This window comes from Corapipo altera, unplaced genomic scaffold (genome assembly GCF_003945725.1).
Source record: "Corapipo altera isolate COAL_440 unplaced genomic scaffold, ASM394572v1 68, whole genome shotgun sequence".
In the NCBI taxonomy this organism is placed as follows: domain Eukaryota; kingdom Metazoa; phylum Chordata; class Aves; order Passeriformes; family Pipridae; genus Corapipo; species Corapipo altera.
This window is the reverse complement of record NW_020884919.1, coordinates 3,230,237-3,249,851: the sequence shown is the minus strand read 5'-3', so window position 1 is coordinate 3,249,851 and position 19,615 is coordinate 3,230,237. Positions and strand designations below refer to the sequence as shown.

At 39.1% G+C, this 19,615-nt stretch overlaps 1 long non-coding RNA gene across 1 annotated transcript; it reads left to right on the top strand.

The window, feature by feature from the left end:
- Positions 1 to 447: 447 nt before the first annotated feature.
- LOC113953244 lies at positions 448 to 2,708 on the top strand. Its single transcript, XR_003529806.1, has 3 exons — positions 448 to 597; positions 2,281 to 2,349; positions 2,550 to 2,708. It is a non-coding gene; the product is annotated as an uncharacterized LOC113953244 (long non-coding RNA).
- Positions 2,709 to 19,615: the final 16,907 nt, after the last annotated feature.

The following is a 19,615-nucleotide window of genomic DNA, read 5'->3' as shown; positions in this document are numbered from 1 at the left end:
TTAGGAAGGTTACCTGAGTAAAGAAATTTGGATGGGGGAGCTCTACTGAACTGATGTTTGCTGGGCTGAGATGTACATTTATGAGAGAGATGTGGACAGGCCTGGGTAAAACTGGTGTATTCTCTGCTTCCTTTGGAGGTGACCCCAAAAGTCCTCTGAGAGAGGAACAATCAGGCTGCCCTCCCCAAAAGAAGACAAAGGGAATGATTGTCCAACATTTGCCCATACTGATGAGTAGTTAACATTAGCTGGCAAAATATGACAGGAACTGGAAGAGATTTTGTTTGACCAAACAGTTTAAAATAGTGGTTGCAATCGAAGCCAGCTGCTGCAGATATTGGCCTTTGCATCAATGTAATTATAAGAATCTCTACACTTTCTATACTGCTGCTTTTCTAGCAAGGCAAATGACTTTCATGCATTTATTTTTGTACAGTGCATCTGAAAAGTGCCCATCTCTGAGGTGGACAGATGCCAATCGGGACATCGTGTATCGTGTAACATATTTCAGCTCGAGGCTCAGAAATGTCACAGGATCCGCAGAATCCTTGAAGAACAGAGAGGACCTCAGCTTCTGATGTGTCACTCAAAGGAGAGGTTGTATATGACACATAGGTTGCTTTATACCACTATATAATTTGGTGTGCTTATGCAAAGAAGTGCATGTGGGATCGATGGCATATGGTATATTAAGAAAGAATAACACCAGATTTTTTAAAAAATGTATTCATCCATTAAATGGTGTAAATTAAAGTAAGCTGTCAAAATGACAGCACAATAATGCCATCTTTGCAATAGCACATACTGCAGCACAGTTAAATCATATCACTTTTGTGGAAGAATTACAGATGAGATCCAAGAAAAATTGCTTTTGAAATGCAATTCTTTGTTAGTTAAGAATCATCATTGCTAGCCAGGATCCCCTATAAACATATAAAGTACAGAGTAACCGTAATAAATCATGATAATTTATATCACAGCTAATTCTGGGGAAGTAGCATCAGGGGTTATACTTCAGATACACTTCATATTATTCAAACTGTAATTATTTTCATTAAAATATAAAATTGCTTACAGCCAAGTTACTTGAAACACACAGCATTGCACATTTAACCATGTACACAACAGGGCCACAAGAGTTCAAAATAAGTAAAGTCAAGTGTTAAATAACAGCACTCATACTTTTTAATTGCATATCTTTGCAGACACAATCAATGCACTTTTAATATTCCTTTTTAGTGAAACGTTGGACTAGGTTTTTCAATCATCATCCTGTTGATTAAAAGTCAATGTCAAAATAAACTTGAGAAAATACTGTGAGCTGCTTGTAAGCACTGCCTCTCTAATGGTTTGTACATGTCAAGAGGGCAAATTTTATTCTAGGAGGAGAAAAAGAAATGCTTCAAGTTTGTGAGAAGGCGAGGGGTGGAAGGCTGAAGAGTTTGAATGTTTTCAAGTGTAATAATTTACAATACCGCTCTCTTTCTTTTGCCTTTCTCTAACAATCTGCATGGGTTTTACAAACAGTAATTAATTACAGCCTCCAACACCTCTGTGAAGTAAATACAGGCAGTGTGGGGTGCTCTTCATCTGTCCATGGAGCAGAACAACACTATGAACCCCTGGGAGACACAGGGGCTGCAGGAGAGCTTCCGCTTGGACAGCCTGTGATGGGACGTAGAATCTGTGCCTGATCGTTCAGTATTGGGTTTGGTTTAATGTTGGTTATCTGATTTCTCTGCTGATATGATCACCAACCTGAGAGCAGTGCATTAGTGTTAGGGCCTGCTCTACCTACACACTGTGTAGATGATGGTGGGGGTTTGTCTGTCTTATTTTTAATTATTTTATAATAGGTGAATGAAACCACTTAATGCTGCTGGAGCTGTGCTAATTTTCTCTTCTTTTGCAATTTAAACCTTTACTCCTTGAAACAAACCCACAGAAACCCTCTGTCTCTTTGTGTCATTTCTAGTAGTGGTGAGATGGGACAGGAGTGTGATAAGGCAGGACAGAAATCTTTGTGACCATGTGGAAAGAGGAAAGGTAAACTTTACCAGCATGCACATTGTTCCTTTTCTCAAATCACTCTTTGCTGAAGCTTCAATGAACTGCACTAACCTAAATGTGCAAATCTGATCAGGGTCCAGAGTCTTAACACACTGACAGAGTCTATTTTAGGGCTCTTAATACCTTAAATATATCCATTAAATCGAAAGTCAGATAATGAGTGATGAAATGCAGCCTAAAACCTGTTTGTTTGTTTGTTTTCTCCTGCAGGATCATCCCCTGTTCACTGTAAGAGTTGGGTTTGGCAGCAAGGATGAATCATAGCTGGCAGTTAACAAGGTCCTCACCTGTTTGTTGCAAAAGTTAGGTAACTATGGTGGATGATACACTAAATTCCAGAAAAAGAAAGGGGAAGTGATTTTTCAGTTGTGCAAATGGTCCTTGAAGTCAATGTGAACATATAGAATTTGACTCTAGCCTCTACTTTCAATAATTTCACTAGGAAAAAAAAAACTCCTGTGGCACATCTCTCGATGCAGGTCTTGTCCACTGCTGGAGATACCACCAAGATATTGGAAATCTGTGGCACAGCTGAATCTTTTCTGTCTGTAACAAAGCTCTGTGTTCAGACTGGATGAAGGGCCCAGGAAGGTTGACTGAGAACTCTTCTGTCGAAGGCATTTTTCCAGATGGCTTTTCCAGCAACTGTTTCCCATGGTAGTTCCAGGTGAGTTTTGAGTGCCTTTTAAACCTGCGCCCGCTTCCTACATTTTGTGGTGCTTTTGGCATCTTCGACATATTGAACTCTAATTTTCGTTTAGACTAAAACACCTCCATCTTTTTTAAGGCAGGCAGCAGTGAGTCCTTCATGTGCTGAAATACCATAATCCTTATTTCTCCTGAAGTGGAACAGTCCAAGTTATTTCTGTGATGCCAATAATGGAGGAACTGCTTGTCTCAGTCTTTATTTTGTGTTCTCACAAACTGGTGAGCACTAGTAGTGTTGGATGTTAGGAACTAAAACACAGAGATTAGGGCTTAATCTCAGCACTAAACTTTTTGACGTCTAACTGATGTCAACAAAGCTGTTTTTCCCAGCTTTCCCATGCCTTTTGTGTTATGTTACAGGGAGTTCAGAATGACATTCAGCAGTCTTCCCAGGAATTTCAGAGGAAAAGAGATCTTTAGGCAAGAAAGACTGTGACAATTCTCTGTTCTTCTGAATTAAGACATTTTTATGGAAGTGAAAAGGATGTGTACAAATTCAACAGTGAAAAAAAGGGATTTGAGCTCTGGCAGGGCAGTTGGTTGCCATCACTGTTTCCTGACTATATGACAGTGAGCTTGAACTGGAAAAGCCTCCTTTGCTCTGTCCCAGAGGGAGAATCCAAGCTGGTGTGGCCTGTGTCCAATGCTTGTGATCCTTCTCCAATGAAAAAAAAGTTTATGGAGAGTGCAAACATTTCTGCAAATGGATGACTATTTTACTAGGGGGAACCTTGGCAGTCTCAGGTAAATCCAAAATATAAAACTCTAAGCACTGTCACAACCTTTAATGAAATTCCCAAGCATAAATTCTCCTGACAGAACAAAGCAGACCTGCACCCCGTGTGGACAATCTCTGTGCTGCCTACACGCAGGATTGGTGTGGATGACAAAATAAATATCCTTCCGATTTTTTCTATTCCTACAATTTTTTCCCCCTTGATTTCTATTCCTCATTTTATGCAGCCTGCAATGGCCTTGCTAAAGACACCACAATCCTTCCACGTGCACTTCTATATTCGATATATGGACTTTGGATCCCAGGATGGATTGAGACCATGCCCTTTTAGGCATGAAAGGACATTTTTGTTTTTTTAGAACAATTTATTTTTTTTTCCATTTAGATTAGATATTAGGAAGGAATTATGTATTGAGGCACTGGAACAAGTCACCCAGAGAAGCTGTGGCTGCCCCATCCCTGGAAGTGTCCAAGACCAGGTTGGATGGGGCTTGGAGCAACCTGGGCTAGTGGAAGGTGTCCCTGCTCATGGCAGGGGAGTGGAATGAGATGAGCTTCAAGGTCCCTTCCAAGCCAAACCATTCTATGATTTGTCCTGTCACTTATTATGTAAACAAGCTGTGCATTATTTTATCCCTTCCACCATTTGTTAATTTTAGACCTTTACAAATGAGAGACTGAAACAGAAGAAAATAGGTAGAGGGGTGGAAAGCCATTGAATTATTTTGAGGTTGTGTGAGATACCAGCAATCTCCCCAGGAATATAACTTTTTTAGTTCAAGTTGACATTTAAATTGCATTTTGTGCTGGAACGAGAAGTCAGTGGGAGAAGAAGAATATCAAATGAAATAGTGGCACATGTGGTGAGTCACATTTGCTATTATTTTGTAAGTATTATAAAAATATATCTGATTTTATTGGAATTGACAGAAAATTATTAAAAATTTGAGATAAAGTTTTCCTTTGGTAAACTGTGCCTTACAGATGGCACATCAGAGAAAATTCTCTTCTTGTTAAGAAATCAAAACAGTTCAGGGAACACGGCAGCATCAGGATAATAATAGTTGACAGGTACAGTGGCTGTGAACAAACACCCATATCATGGTATCTGAGATACCATATTTTCCCCACTAAAATTAAACTATGAGCTCTCTTTGACAATGTTATGTTAATTATATGCCAGCCTTTGCTTCAGCTTGGCTTAATACTGCTTTAATTCCCTCACTAGCAGGTCTTTTTTGGAGTTCACCAGGGATGTTTGGTTAGAACCCTCTTTCCACACCTCACGTCCACCCCAAGCAGAGCTCCAGCAGCTGCTGAGGGTAAGTTGGACACAGGTAGGAGAATCAAGTGAAATACAACCCTGTAATAACCCCATAGTAACTCTGCTTGCCCCATATGTTTGTGCTGACAGCTGTGCTCTCGATTTTCAGTGCATTTAAACTCAAATTATGTTCTATGCTTAATGTCACAATGACCAGGATGGATTAAACATTTTTGAAACTAAGTGCATGGATTCGGGACAACAGGATTTTTATGATGATAATTTGCTATTTCAGTACGAAACTAAACTGATAGTAAAATTGACAAAGTCCTTACATAAAAAAAAGGGCAAAAAAAGTAATCAGTCTATAGTTACATTTGTCAAACCCTTTGATTAAATTGGTGTTCAAAGCAATAACAGCCACAATTTATATTACAATATATTGCATTTTTATGCACAATAGAGAGTTAGACAAAATATCATGTGTCAGTGAATGCCACTTCAAGTGAGGTAATTAATTAATTCAAGCAAGGTAATTAATTCTATAATAAATAAATCTGTACCATTAGACAATTTCAAAGTTAATGCACTCTTTTTTTCCCCATAAGGCTTGAATCATACATGTCTCTTCTCCTGCTGATTCCCGGTCTCCCCACCTCCTGTAAGTGTTTTTAGGGAGAATAACTCCCTAGTTTTAGTTTGACTCAAAAAATGTAGAAAAAATATAGGAACTACCGGGTTCTTTCAGGGAAGGATTCTTTTCTAGATGGGTTCAGACATGAATATATGACTTGGCTGTTACTTTTAGGCTTTCCAGTAATGCTTAGGACTGCCTTAGCTTTCTGAGTAAATCAGTCATTCCAAAAATAAAAGAAGGGCTCTTCTACCCCCTTTTCTCTTTCTCTTGCCATGCCATTACAGGGGGAAAACCTGCATTCGTTCTGCACAGCAGAGATAATTACATTTTGATAGTCTTAATGAATGAGTTTATATAGAAATGTTATCGTTCTGACAGTTGAGAACAGGCTGAAGCACAAGTGTAGTGATGAGGCTGAAAGCTGTGCTTGAATATATATGAGTGCACAAGCAGCATCCAGACTAATTCTTCTTCAACTCCTTAAATTGTAGCCTGGGATGCATAGGAAGCCTTGCAGTTGCTCTCTACTTGTAAATGTGAGGGGGAAGTGAAATTAGCATAGATAAAAGTAAACCTAAAAGATATGTATCTGTGCTGGTATGCAGAATTGCAGGGTCAGTGAAATCATTCAGAGCTCTGGGCTTAGATTCAGCATATTCAGAAGGTAAAACATCGAAATTGGGGAGAAACAGGGAAGTGAGAAACGGTGCAGTAGGAAGAAAACAGAAATACTGAATAGAAACCAAAGCTTTTTGGAGGTTACTACTTCCAGTGAGGAGGAGTGTCGTGAGAGCATGGGGGAAAAAAAAGGCCTGCAGAGCCCTGTTTTGGGTGGTTCTAGTCACCATGGTGTTATCTTCCAGAGCTGCCTCCTTCCAGTTCTCCCACAAGATTTCACTCATCCTTTTATGCTATATGTAGGGCCCCAGAGCACCCAAGGGCGTGGGACCTCTGCCTCCCACAGCAGCAGATTCTGCTCCAGACAGAAAAAATTGTTGAGGCATCATCAACCCTCCCCAGACACTTCCTCTTGAACCCAAGCTTTCGAAAGCAAGATGTCAGGGATAAACAAAACAGCCAAACAAAGAGGAAATTCCCTGAGTGCCCCAAATATAACTGTTGTCTTTCCTAGTGGTGCTTTTTCTTCAGTGAGATTTTCTCCACTACTGTGAAAATGACACCAGAGATCTCAGAAGCATCTATTTCCTTGCTAATTTAGCAAATATAAATTAGGTGTTAGTGCTCAGGTCAAAAGAAGATGCCAGATCCAAAGTATATTCAAGGCAATGAGATTCCTCTCATTGAATCAAGTGAATTTTGGATCAAGTATTTGGAAATCCAGGCTGAAATGCAACACAATGTAGAGGAGAAATGTCAAGTTTGATTGCTGCTGGAAACATAAGAAAGCAGTGCTGCTGATCCAGAGGCCAAGGCAGGAGCTGAGAAGATTAGCATGGAGATGACAAGCCACTCTGGCTCGGGGAGTCCGTCTGAGGTTTCTTCTCTTGCCATTCCTCAGTTCCCCATCTTCTCTGTCACACTGCTTCTACAGAAACAGCATATTTGTAAGAGAAAAAGAGTATTATTGTGGTCTTCTGCAGCAAATAGAAAGGAAGTGAAACTTAAAAAAAAAAAGGAGGGGGAAAAAAAATCCAAGGAAAAGCCACTCCAACCACCTTTCTCCCAACTACCTAGCGTGTGCATGCTCTAGAGCAAGGCTGGAGTAGATCAAAGACAGACCTGACTCAGAAAGGTTTGCTAAAGCCTGGATAAAATGGGATAAGGATCTGACTCACCACTTCCTCTGGTTTTTGGAAAACCTAAACTATATGGCCACGGCTTTTCAAATCCAATCCAACCCTTTCTTCCCACCCGGTGTCGGCTCTGCCCCGTGTTCCGAAGGGAGCCGTTCTCGTGACTCACGGGGAAGGTTGACCACCATTCTCAACTGTGTCGCTGTGCTCCTCCTTACATATTTGGTAAAAAGAAGGAAAAAGAAAAAAAAAAGAGAAATCCATATTCCAGTTTTATGAAGACACAAGGACATACACAGCAATGCTTGATCTGAAGCCAGCTAATGGAGAGGATATGTTGAAACCACCAGGCATATTGTTATGAGGAGAACAATAGATATTGGCAACATTGTTTGATCCATGTGCCAAGGGTAAAATTAAAGCCGTATGTTCACCCCACCAGACACAGATTGTGGATGGATGTTTACGTAAACAAAGGGTTTGTTAAACCGTGTTATCATTTTCTTCCTTTGGCTCTCAAACTTCCAGGCCAGGTACATCAATAAACTCTTTTCTGGAAGAGTCAGGAAGAACCACATCAACGGCAATAGTTACATGAAACCTTGGTTGATTACCATGTGGATATATAATAATTCTTTTCTTCCCTTAACCTCTTGGAATAGCAGCGATCAGAGCCAACCTCTTTATTCTTGCAGGGGAAAAGAAATCCTCCATAAAGTGCCTACAGATTTTTCAAGAGAGCCTGGGGACCGAATCAGGAATAAGCTGTAGGAAAAGTTTTCCTATTTCCTACCTGTGCTACCCAGCATCTCTACCTCGTCAGCGCTGCTTGTGGTGTTGTTAAAGCAATTGGTAGAAAATGAATCTGGAAAATTTCCCAGAGTGTACAGCTGCCCTTTTAACTTACACCTCACCAACCCACCCTAAGTCAAGTAACCGACATGTGGTGTGTGCTCCTCTGGGAGCTGCGGGAGCACAAATACAGCTGTGCAGATCTGGCACACGGGGCTTTTTGATTTCATATTTGCTTGCTGGCCAGACAGCAGTTAGGATTTCAGGGAAGAATCACCCATTGCTGTATTAAAGAAAAAGAATAAGACAGGAAAAAGTGGAAAAATCATGCGATGTTTTACCATACTTGTTCAATCCTTCCAGAAGGAATATGCCACGAGCTGCTTGTGCATTACTGAGCTGTGCACACAGAGGTCTTTTGGGGTTCATACTTATTGCTGGACTTTGTGGAATTTTATAAAAATTCCTAGTAGTTCTGGGTGTATTGAAAAACTTTTACTTTTTTGGTCTGACAGATAGATTGCCACAGAATTACCAAAATTTCTCAGTTAAATAATTGAGGAATCCTGATGTATTTGCTTTTTTCCCTTATTTTATTTATTTTATTAGTGTCTACTATATTTTATTAAATTTATTAATAAGTAATTATTTTTTAAAAAAATATATAATAAAGCTGCGGCCACGTTTGTTCAGAGCATCAGTCTGGGACTACACACATCTCTAGCTACCTCAGCACAAAAATTCCTGATTGCTGTAAACCAGAGTTAGATATTTTTAAATGCCTACATCTTTGATTTCGTTGTGAAAAACACCAAAATCAAGGAGACTTTATTAAAAAACTTGTAGCAATAAATTTTCTCCCTTTCTCCGCGATATCAGCAGCTGCTCTGCTTTAGAAAATGCAAACAGCAATTTTCAGGGTTATCTCTGTATTTCTGGCTGGCACTGATGCTTTTGGCAGAGATTACTTGCAAGAGAGTCTGCTGGATCTTATAGGACCTACTTTGAAAACAGGCAATCACAGGTACTGAAAAGATGTATCATCTTCGTTTAACTCTGGCAGTTAGAGGAGGACTGATCACTAAACTGGTCTAATTCAGCTCTTCTCAATCACTTGCAGAGATGAGAAAGTTGTTGGAGAGATATCACTGGAGGCTCTGGGATTTTCTTCTGAAGTCATTCTGAATTAGCTGCTAATGGGGAGCTTTCTTTGATAGCTCTTTTATAATTAAATGCAGCTGGATGGAAATCAACCACAAAGGGAACTCAAGTTTGTTTATCATTACTTCTGACTTTGTTAGCAGATGTTTTCTGAGTACCATGGTAGCTTGTTTAATTTGTCTCCGTGTAATGTGAAGCAGGTAAACTTTGATTAATAAACTGACAAGTACATTCCTTAATTTATTTTAGAAGTTTCCCTCTATGTCTGTTATAGCACATGTGCCAAATCCCAAAAGGAAGAAAATAACTGTTTGTGTTTGATTTTTACTGTTATTTTTAAGGCTAAGGCCAGATGAAAACGTGCCTGTTGGTAACACAACCTTCACCTTGTGAGGGGCACAACCACCGGCAAACTTTTGCCATGTGTGAAAACTGCACACGTTGCATTTCCCACTGGGCTATTCAGTGTTAATTTATGAACAAGAATTCACCTTAGTTTACAGGTTATTTATTTTTCTGCTAATTCTGTTGGAAATACCCTTTATTTTTGGCCTCAGGACGTGCCCACCCTCACTAATTATGGTCGACAACTGTATGCCCACAGTCATGCATATGCAATTTATATTTGATGTTGTCAGTAAAAAGTTATCTTGGAAAAATGCTTAAGCATGCAAATATAAATGATTGAACTTGAATGCTTAGATGCAATTTTTCCTTAGTGAGACATCCTCATCTACATGTGAAATCCACAATCCTGGCCATAGCCCTTTTTCTGTTCAGGTTGAGTGTCCAGCACGTTAACGGAATTATCTGAAAATCCTGCAGTGTCTCAAGCAACATTTTAAATTAAATAGATTGTCCACTTTCTTCTAAGTGTTTCAGATCAGTAACTTGGGGATAGTTGCTAAAATGGCATAGGAAATACATATGGAGCAGTTGGTTCCAATGCATAAGATGAACAGCTTCTTTCTTATCTTCCTTCTGTACTGTGTGTTTCCCTTCCTTCTCTCTCTCTCACTCATTTATCTGCTTCTAATTTACAAGGAAATTATTTCTGTCTCTGTCTAACCTGATCTTCTATATCTTCTATACTGCAGAGATGACCCTACCTCAATTTGTAGCATTTACTCACTGCTTTTTTTTTCATTCTGTCCTTTCTAACAGCAAGGACTTGGACATCTGCTTCACATCATGATGGAAAGTGGGGATCATCAGATGTTTGTAGCTGTCCCACCATTAAGTCAAGGCTGCCCTCCTTGCTCTGGCCCATGTCAAGGCCACCTCCCTGGGCTCTGCACACCTGATTTGGGCACTAACCATTGCTGGCTGCCTTTAAGGAAATGAAGGGTTTAGAAATGCAAAACTGAGGGGCAAAACCAACATTGAATCCACAGATACAGGGATGCTGGGCAGAGCTGGGACCACCTCGTGTTCAGGTGAGATAAAACTACAGTACCTCAACCCAACTATGAGTTTGTACTGCCATCCCTGCTGGGTATTTCTAGTCTCCAGAGGGAACCAGCATCTTTTCTGGGTGCTGAGTGTCTCTCTCACTTTTGGCGCTTTGAACTACAGGATCACGGTTCTTCATGTTTATTATAAACAACCTTTTTGTTGGGTTTTTTTATTCTGTAGCTTAAGAATTTGCTTTTCGAATAATTACTTTGTACATTTAAAAAAAATAGAATTAATGAGCCAGAAATAGAATTGACAGTAATTCTTGCTTTTCAGTGCAAACATATTGAAATGAACCCTTCATAGTTGAAAATCCCTGTTACCTCACCTGCTGGCAAAAATACATTTTCTTGTGAGATTTTTTACACTTTTGAAGACTACTGAGGCTCTTTGATAGCAAAGTGAAATACAAGGTTGCAGCAAATTAATAAGAGGGAGAACCTTTTAGAAAGGAAAAATCAAATCTAATTCAGTGGACTTTGTTCTCGTTGGTGATTGTTTGGTGCAGTCAGGTGTGAACCAGCTTGTATCTCCTGCCAACAGTGAGAGCCCAAAAACTCAGCAAATAATTGCTGAATGACTCCAGTTTCAGGCACTTGGACACCTCAGACCTGGCCATGGAACACTGGCACGTGTTACAGCCTTACTGCAATAATGGGATCTATGGACCTGAGCTAATATTTTAGCTACAGGGAAGTGTAGGATATGCTGGAAGACTACGTGTGTAAGAAAAGAAAACATTCCTGAGTCATCCTTTTTCAGAGCAGAACGAGGCATAAGATAGTAAATGCTGGGTATTTTACTCTGCCTTTATGTTTCCAGGATGGGGGAGCTTCGTAAGCTCTCCTTACAAAACCCAGAGTTAAGGGATTAGCAGAACCACAAGGTTTTCTCTATATTCACGATCCAAGAAGCAGATTAAAAAAGGATATACTATTTGATCAGCAGCTTCCTGCATATGGAAATCCTGGGTCACCTTGCTGTTCCTTGATGTCTAAAGCCTGCTGTTAGGTTTCTGCAAGGAAAAACGTGTGTTTTGCTACAGTTTTAAGGACAAAGACGGTGGAACTGAGCAGGGCTGTGATATGCCAAGAAGTCGAGCACTGAGCCCACGCAGGTCACCACCAGCCAGTCAGGTGGTGGCTGCAGAGATGGTTTTGTTTGCAGCATTTTCACACATATTTATTCAATAAGGCTTTTGTTTTACTGAAACTGAGAAACACTATACGGCATTATCCTGATTTTGAAGCGACAGTGCCAAGGGGACTTCAGTAAAGGATTTGAAGGCAATTGAATCTGAAAAGTAAAGCTTTGTGATTGCTTAGTTATTTTTGAAGCAATGCTTACATTTAAGATTTATGTACAGAAACAGACTATATCAATAGCAGTGAAGTGGTTTCAGGCCAAGCCTTTTTCAAAGAAACTTATGAACAGAAGGTCATTTCAGCGTTCTTTCTTCTCTTGCAAAGAGACAAACACAAATCCCACCTCGCTGTATTTGTATAATATATAATACATTATTATGCTGCTGCATTTAGTAAGTGCTTGTACTTCCACAAAAATATCTGGAGCTTTATTCTTGATTATAGTGCGCTGCCAACTGCAAGTAAAAGCAATTGTTATCCTCAGAGTTTCAGTGACCTATTAGGAAGATATAAATTGTGACATGATTTTTTTTTTTCTCTCTGTAAACTTCTGAAGCCTCATCTTACACTCTCTAAACCCCATCTTAAAAATACATAATACAGAGACTTTGCTGAATCCTCTGATGATACTATAATATTGAATCATCTTTATATAATTATGCTGGTGAATATAAAGTATCATTGTTTTCAGTATCTTTCATGAAAGCTGTTTTGACCTTCAGATTAAAGGACCCATATGGATTTCCAAATGAAAAAGTTGGAGCTCCTGTTTTAAAAACTAGAGCTCTGGTTCAGCACACAGACATCAGATGTGCTTCCACTTGAAAAAACGCAATTGTACCAGCGTATATCCCGTCTGAATTTTTCTCCTGGGTAAACTCTTATAAATGAGTGCATCGTGCATAATGAGGATTGGAGGTTAGCTGCTTCCAGTGAATTCCTTTTCAAAGTGCAAGAAAGAAGCAGAGCAGCAAGGAGGAGAAATCCATTGGTATTTGAGCTCTGTAGGATGAAGAGGTTTGCTGCTGGGGGAAGATCAAGAGGAGTCAGTAGGAATATTTTGGGCACTTCTGAAGGAGAGATGGAGACCATCTGGTAGAGAGGATGCTTAAAGGAAGAATGCCAGGACAGAGATAAAAGTAAAGGGAAAGGAAATAGTGACTGAGTAACATCAAAGAGTGAGGCTGACTATAGAGCAGAAGTGAAGGAGTAGCAGTGACCCAACATAGGTAAGTCATAATACTAATGGTGGCACTGGGCGATGGGTCCATATGACTCTGTGAAGACTCAGAGGAAAAACTCAGTGTTTTAATTTCAGGAAAGTCTCCAGGAAAGTGGTGTTGACATCTTTGGAAGGCTTATAATTTAAAACTGATGCAGTAGGCAGGGTTCCTGCTGTTTCAGAAATACTGTCCTGGAGTCTAATCCAGATAGTGTCACTGTAGCAGAATTTCAAATGGAGAGAGGCCAAGAAGAATGTTTCTTCCCTCTTCAGCATCAGCATCTTTTCATTTGAATGATTTGAAGGGTATTAGAAGTTTCCGTTGAGTTGCCTCCTAAGGCTCATGTCCTGGAGCAATGGTTGGTGTGTGGTCCTTCGCTGTGTTGGGCTGGAGCTGATCTCATGTGAAAAAGGGAGATGCTGGTTTTGCTTTGCTTCTGCTGAAGGAGAATAGCTATTGGCCAGTCCTTTTCTCTTGCCAAAGCCTGGAAAACGTTTCTGTCACTGGAATTCCATCGAGAGGGAAAATATGGCAATCCCCATGTTTTCTGTTTGTAAAGCAACACAGAGTAAAATAAGTCTGATATTCCCTTGTGTCTTAGTTCTCCTTAGCCCTGCTTCTCACCAGCCCTAAAGGCACAGAGTTGGGGCAGGTGACAAACCTAATTATAAAGGCTGTGCTCCTGTCTCTCTTCACCTTCCTTCTTCCCATCTGCCTTTATGAGGAGACTTTCTGTATGCTAGAGGAATTGTGAGGTCAAATACCTTTGTGGATTTAAGAGCAAGGCCTGAAATAATCTCTTGGGTTTTTTTTCTTTTCCTCTTTTTTTTTTTTTTTTTTCCCCTACAAAACAGGTGTGTTACTTTTTACTGAAGTCACTCCAAGGAAAGAAAAAGAAGAAAGTACTTCTAGGGAGTGATTAATCCCATCTTAAAACAAGTGTGTAAGACAGGTAGGATAAGTCTCTCTCTGAAAACGCCAATCTGTCACCACTATCTATAGAAGGAGCCTTCACGAGCAGCTTAGAGTAGGTGTTTGACTTTTACACAGTTAAATTTAGATGAGATGATTGCCACTTTATAAGTCAGTCAAAGTGTTTGTTTATCAATGATTAACTATAATAGATTGAAAAGTTGTGAGAGATAACAAAAGTAAAAATATAATACCATTGATGGAGATATCACATCGTAAGAAATAGCAGTAACAAATGCAGATGGTTAACATTTACATCCCCATTGTTTTTATTTTACTGTTAAATCTTCCCAGATTTTAGATCTCATTTGATCTGAAGAAGGAAAAATTCGCCTCTGCTTTGGCGTAAGCAAAAACTGCTGAAATACTTGTAGGATAAAGAAGTGATTTGTCCTGGAAATGTCAATTCTTATATGTAGGGTCATTAATCCATAAAACGAATTTGCAAACATTTATAAATTTCCTTTAGTGTTGTTGCTGTTTCACTTGTCGTGCTTCTGACTGGTCTCTAAATGAAGATTGTACTCAGAAGGTCTTGCAAGGCCTGTGCTGGCAGGTTGCAGGACTTGGTTCTGCATGTGTCTTGACCCAATGTACACAGCCAGTTACACTGAAACAAACACACTTCCATTTAAGAGAATTAATCATATTTCAGGCTGTTACCCAAGGGTTTCATTGCCTATGATGCTTTCAGCAGTCATTATCGTATTGTAAAAATAAATGGATGAAATAATATTTCCTATACAAAAATTAATTCTTGACTATAGTTTACAAAGCAGATAAAACTTGCAAAAAAAAAAAAACAATCCAGTAAATGCTCAGAATTTTCAACATATTGGGATACTAGGAATTTTAAACAAAGTTGGAGAAAGCATATGGTATATATGGACGGGAAATCCTGTGGTAGTTTTGATTTTACAATGAAAAAAGTAGTTGCTTAAGTTCATAAATCTGTTGCATGCAGTATTTAAATAGAAATATTCATGATCGTAGCTTTCCTCTTTCTTTAAAACGCTGCTTTCAAGTACAGATGGTTCCATACCACAGATTTGGGATCCAGATTCGGATTTGGACCTGACATTTATCAGAGTGCAGGAATATTTGAACCTAGAATCTGAGGTCAGGCTCTGGTGGAATGAACAGGCTACTGCACAGGTCTGGATCGAGTCAATCTCCCTCATATTTCAAGGCATAGGTGTAGAAAATACAAGGATTTCGTTTGACCTGCTCTCTAACTGTAAGGTATTTAAATTTTAAAATGAAAGACATTTAATGAAGTGGGAAGCTGTGATTATTGTTGTGCCTGAAGGATGAAATTGCATAGGGGGATCCGATTGACTAAGTGCTGTTGGGGATTGTAACAAGAGACAGGAACTGCCTAAGATGGTTTCCAGCTTTAATACCTGTCCAAGGTCAATGAGAGTATCTATGATAAAGTACTGAGATCCCTGATTTATTATGCAGTGCTTTTACCACAGTAGGTTTGTCTCAGTATTATTCTTAACCTGTTCCTGGAATAACATATAATGCCTTAATAAAACCATACACCTGGATGCAGGAAGGGACTTAGACTGCAAATGCTCAGAGTTTCTCTTTAGGCTAAAAATCCCTTATATTTTGAGATTAATGGCTTCTAGTCCGTTTTTAAATGTTCCATGTGGATAGTGAAGGCGTAACTATCAAAACACTGTAAAATCATAATGTCTGTGTAGCTATAAATTACTGTTTTCAAAATGAGCTGGAGGTCTCCAACTTATTCCTGAGTGCAAATTCTTAGATGATATAAAATTGCTCTAAGAATGACTAGAAGCAAGTTTTCTGGCTTTTAGCAAAGGGAAGACAATTGTGGGTCTGCCCATTAACTGCATGGTAGTGTCTGTATTGGTGACACTGAAACTAGTCCTAAACAGTTTATTTATATAACTGTTATATATTATTTATATATTGAGTAGACGAAAATCATTTCAGATCAGGGATTGATTAAAAGATGTGAGACTTTTTTGCATATTTCTCTGATATGTTTCTTTTTTTTCTTTTGTCAAGTTCTGAACTACTTTGTATGAGAGAGACTTTGATGGTGAATTCCACTGATGGTAAAGTGCTGGTTCCATGACAGATGGTTTAAAAGAAATATGTATTGGCTTAAAGTATTTTCCTAAGTCAAACACATAGATGGCATTCCAGAAAACAGGTAAAAGAGAAGTTTCAACTCATTATTATTTAAGTTAAATACATATGCAATGATTACTTCTAAGGAAAAAAAAAAGATGTATAATTTAAAAGATTATTAGGGTGGCCTTTTGTGGGGCACAGAAAAAACTTTTGCAGATGTTATGGGCTCTTTGGGGTTATACTTAAATAAAAATTTGGAGAAGTGCCTCATTTGAATTTATACTCCCTTTGTGGTCCATCAAAAAGGATTCATCTCCTATTCAAATGACAAGTCAATATGTTAGTCAGATCAAATACCATTAATAAGATGCTAAAAATGCTTCTGAGGAACAGGGGGATTTCTTTAACAAGCCATAAAGTGCTTTTTAATCCATTTCTGACTCGTTAAGTTCTTTGTGATTCTCACAACTGTTCCATCATGACGCAGCTTCAATCCTTTGTGCAGATGGAAAAAATCAAGGTGTAAATCAAGGGCAGTGCACAGATATTTCCTCTCCAACTGTTCCCACAGTCACCGTGGTCCTCCTTGTACTTTCCTATCTCCCATCTATTTAAGACTGGTGCTGGTGGGTGTTTTGGCTTGATAAAGTTGTGTTTAATGAGATTGCCAAATCATAGAGCCTAAGTTTTGTTAAAGATTCAAAACAACACGAAAGAATGAAACTGCGTCTCTACACTACAACAGAGGTAGGATGCTTTGAAGAGAAGGGGTGCTGCTGGTACCCTGAGAGAAGGAAAATCTGCTTTACAGCCAGTGCTCTCCCCTCTGCTTTGCAGAGCTGTTTGCTGAGTTATGTGTCTCAGAAAAGTGGCCTAATATTGCATTTTTGCTGCAGACACAGCCTCAGCTGCACGGGGCTCAGGGACGTAGGAGTTCTCCAGATATATCTTTCTAACAGTGGAAAGAAACTCTGAATAGATGGAGAAATTATGAAGAGGCTGATGAAGGGGGTGCTTTTTTCCTTGTCTTCCTGGTCACATCAGTTTAGAAGAATTCTTCTGTAGATTAGCTCTGAGTTTAAAAGGATGATTCTTAACATTTGTCTGATACCCAGGACGTATTTCTCATTCCAGCGATGTCAGTGGCAAAACCTGTTTTGCTTCAGTTGAAGTTACATATTCATCACTTTCATTTTTTTTAAATTTAACTAGACATATATAAGTTGTAGGATGTGAATTACAATTAGAAAATAAATATCTAATTTAAAAAAAAAAAGGTAAGTGTTTCTGATTAGGGTTGTTTTCCTTCCGAGCTTTGCTCACCTCTGAAGAGACCAGAATAAATCAAAAGTCATAATTCACTACCAACTCTTTGCAAATAACCCTGAAAATGACATATGAAATCCTCCTTATAACTTCTTTTATTTGCTGAAAGCCCAGTACATCTGACCATGCCTGTAATTTCTGATTGAATTTGTAGTTGACGACATAGTTTGTTGCACACAAGTTTATCTCTAAATTTTGTGTGGAACATGGGGCACCAGCCTATAACATACTTAATTCAATAAAAGTAAATGAGGTCATTCATTAAAATAAGTTTTGCAGGATTAGGTCTGTGAATACCAACCATTTGGATGGAGAAAATAAATAGTAACTTTTAATAAATATACAGTGCACTAAGACTGTATTTATTAGTCTTTTGACATTTTTATCTGGCTCCTATAAAGAAGTCTTTGGAGCAGGGACAACAACTAGTGCAGGTAAATTTCCTACATTCTGAAAGGATCTGGTATTTAGTTTATGGAAAGCAGGCCTGAGCAGATGTGAAAAGTTCAAATAAAGGAAGGCCAGATAAAACGCACTTTTGTGGCTGGAAAATCAAAACAGATGTTATTATTCAACCACAAAAAAATCTATTTGCACTTAAGTAGCATTAGGTGTCTGACCAGTTACATTTTTATTTTTTTTTTTTAGTGAAAACAACAAAATGATTATAAAATTATATAGGCTGATAAAGTGCTTTAAAATGTTACCAATGAACTGAATGATTTGGTCTTCTGGCTAATGGGTAAAACCAGAGCAGATCTTACAAGACCGGTAGAAATATGAGTAAACCTATTTTTGAAGGGAAAATGAAGAAAGATACAGACCCTGGAGGAGGAACAAAAGCGAATGGACTCTCCTCTCTGAACCCCTGATACGTATCAGAAAAACATTGTTTTAAGATGGGTGCATTTTACAACTGTCCATAATGTTTTCTGGAGACCTGCCCACATGGAAAGGTTGATGCTGGCAGAGGATGACAGGTGCTGGAGGTCCTCAGGGCCCTTGACAGCAAGCAAGCCTTTCCAAGGTGTGAATGCTGGCAAATAGTTTTACGAATTATTTCTGATTAAAAGAAAATGTAATCTGGGTTCAGAAATTGCACGTTAATGAAAACACATAAAATAAATAGAATAACACAGGAGAACCAGGAATCTTTGTGAAAACCAGCTCGTGCAGGCAATGGAAAGGATCTTTTTCTGGAAAAGATGATCTGGTTTGTAGAGACTTTGTTGGCCTACTGTGTTACTGGTCTTGATATAGAACTTTTCTGCTCTTGCTTACTGGGAGTCAGAGGTAAATGAAGAGTAGGTCATGTTGACTTGCTGGGGTTGGTAAAACCTGTCATTAAATTGGGGAGCTGCTGGTTGTTACAGGGAGTTACTTCTCTGTTCAGTAGGAAATGGAGTCTAAGACACTGATATCTCAAGAATGGCACAAGAGAGGACAAAGCTGCAGTTCATTTTTGTTGCAATTTTTTGAGTTACTGCATGAAAACCGAGGGTTTACGTGTTCGGGAGGATGTTGTGTAACAGCAGAGATTTCTCCTGTCTGCACTGTTGTTCAGTAATTACTCACTGCTCACCTTCTTCCTTGTCTTCAGCATCACCAGGTCTGATCTCCACTGATCTCCAAAATTATCTTTTCAAATCTGCTGCTTTTCCTAAGGTGAAACTGCCCTTTGCTGGAAGATGGAGAGTTGAGATACCTGGGACGTGAAGTCTCTCACCAACTCTCCTGCTTTCCTGCAGCATTTCTGAGGAAAATTCACATAAATCTGCTCTGAAAAACTGGACTTTTCTGCAATGCAGAGATGAGTGATATAACCAAAGGACAGCTACCACATATTTATGGCCAGGACGTTTGCTCAGTGAACCTGTAGCTCATTTATTCTCTGTGTGCACACCCCTAGAACCCATTTCTTCTGTTCAATGTCTTCTCTCACACATTAAAATTATGGGGGGGTTACCTTTCAGTTTAATCTAAAGATTGTTGCAGCTAATTTGGGCTATTACCTGGTTCTAACGCTCTGTGATTAGTAGCCATCAGAGATAATTGCTCTCAATATGTGGGTTTGTAGAAAAAATGTCTTGTAGCTCCTCAGTCACAGAGATCTCTTCCACTTTCACCTTACTTATTTAAAGGCCACACCTTTTGGATAGATGGGTGCTTGGACATGATTTATACATTTATTAACCTGTTGTTCCCTGGCAGAGTGCAAAACTGAAAACCCCCACTCCAAACACGATTAAATATTAATTCT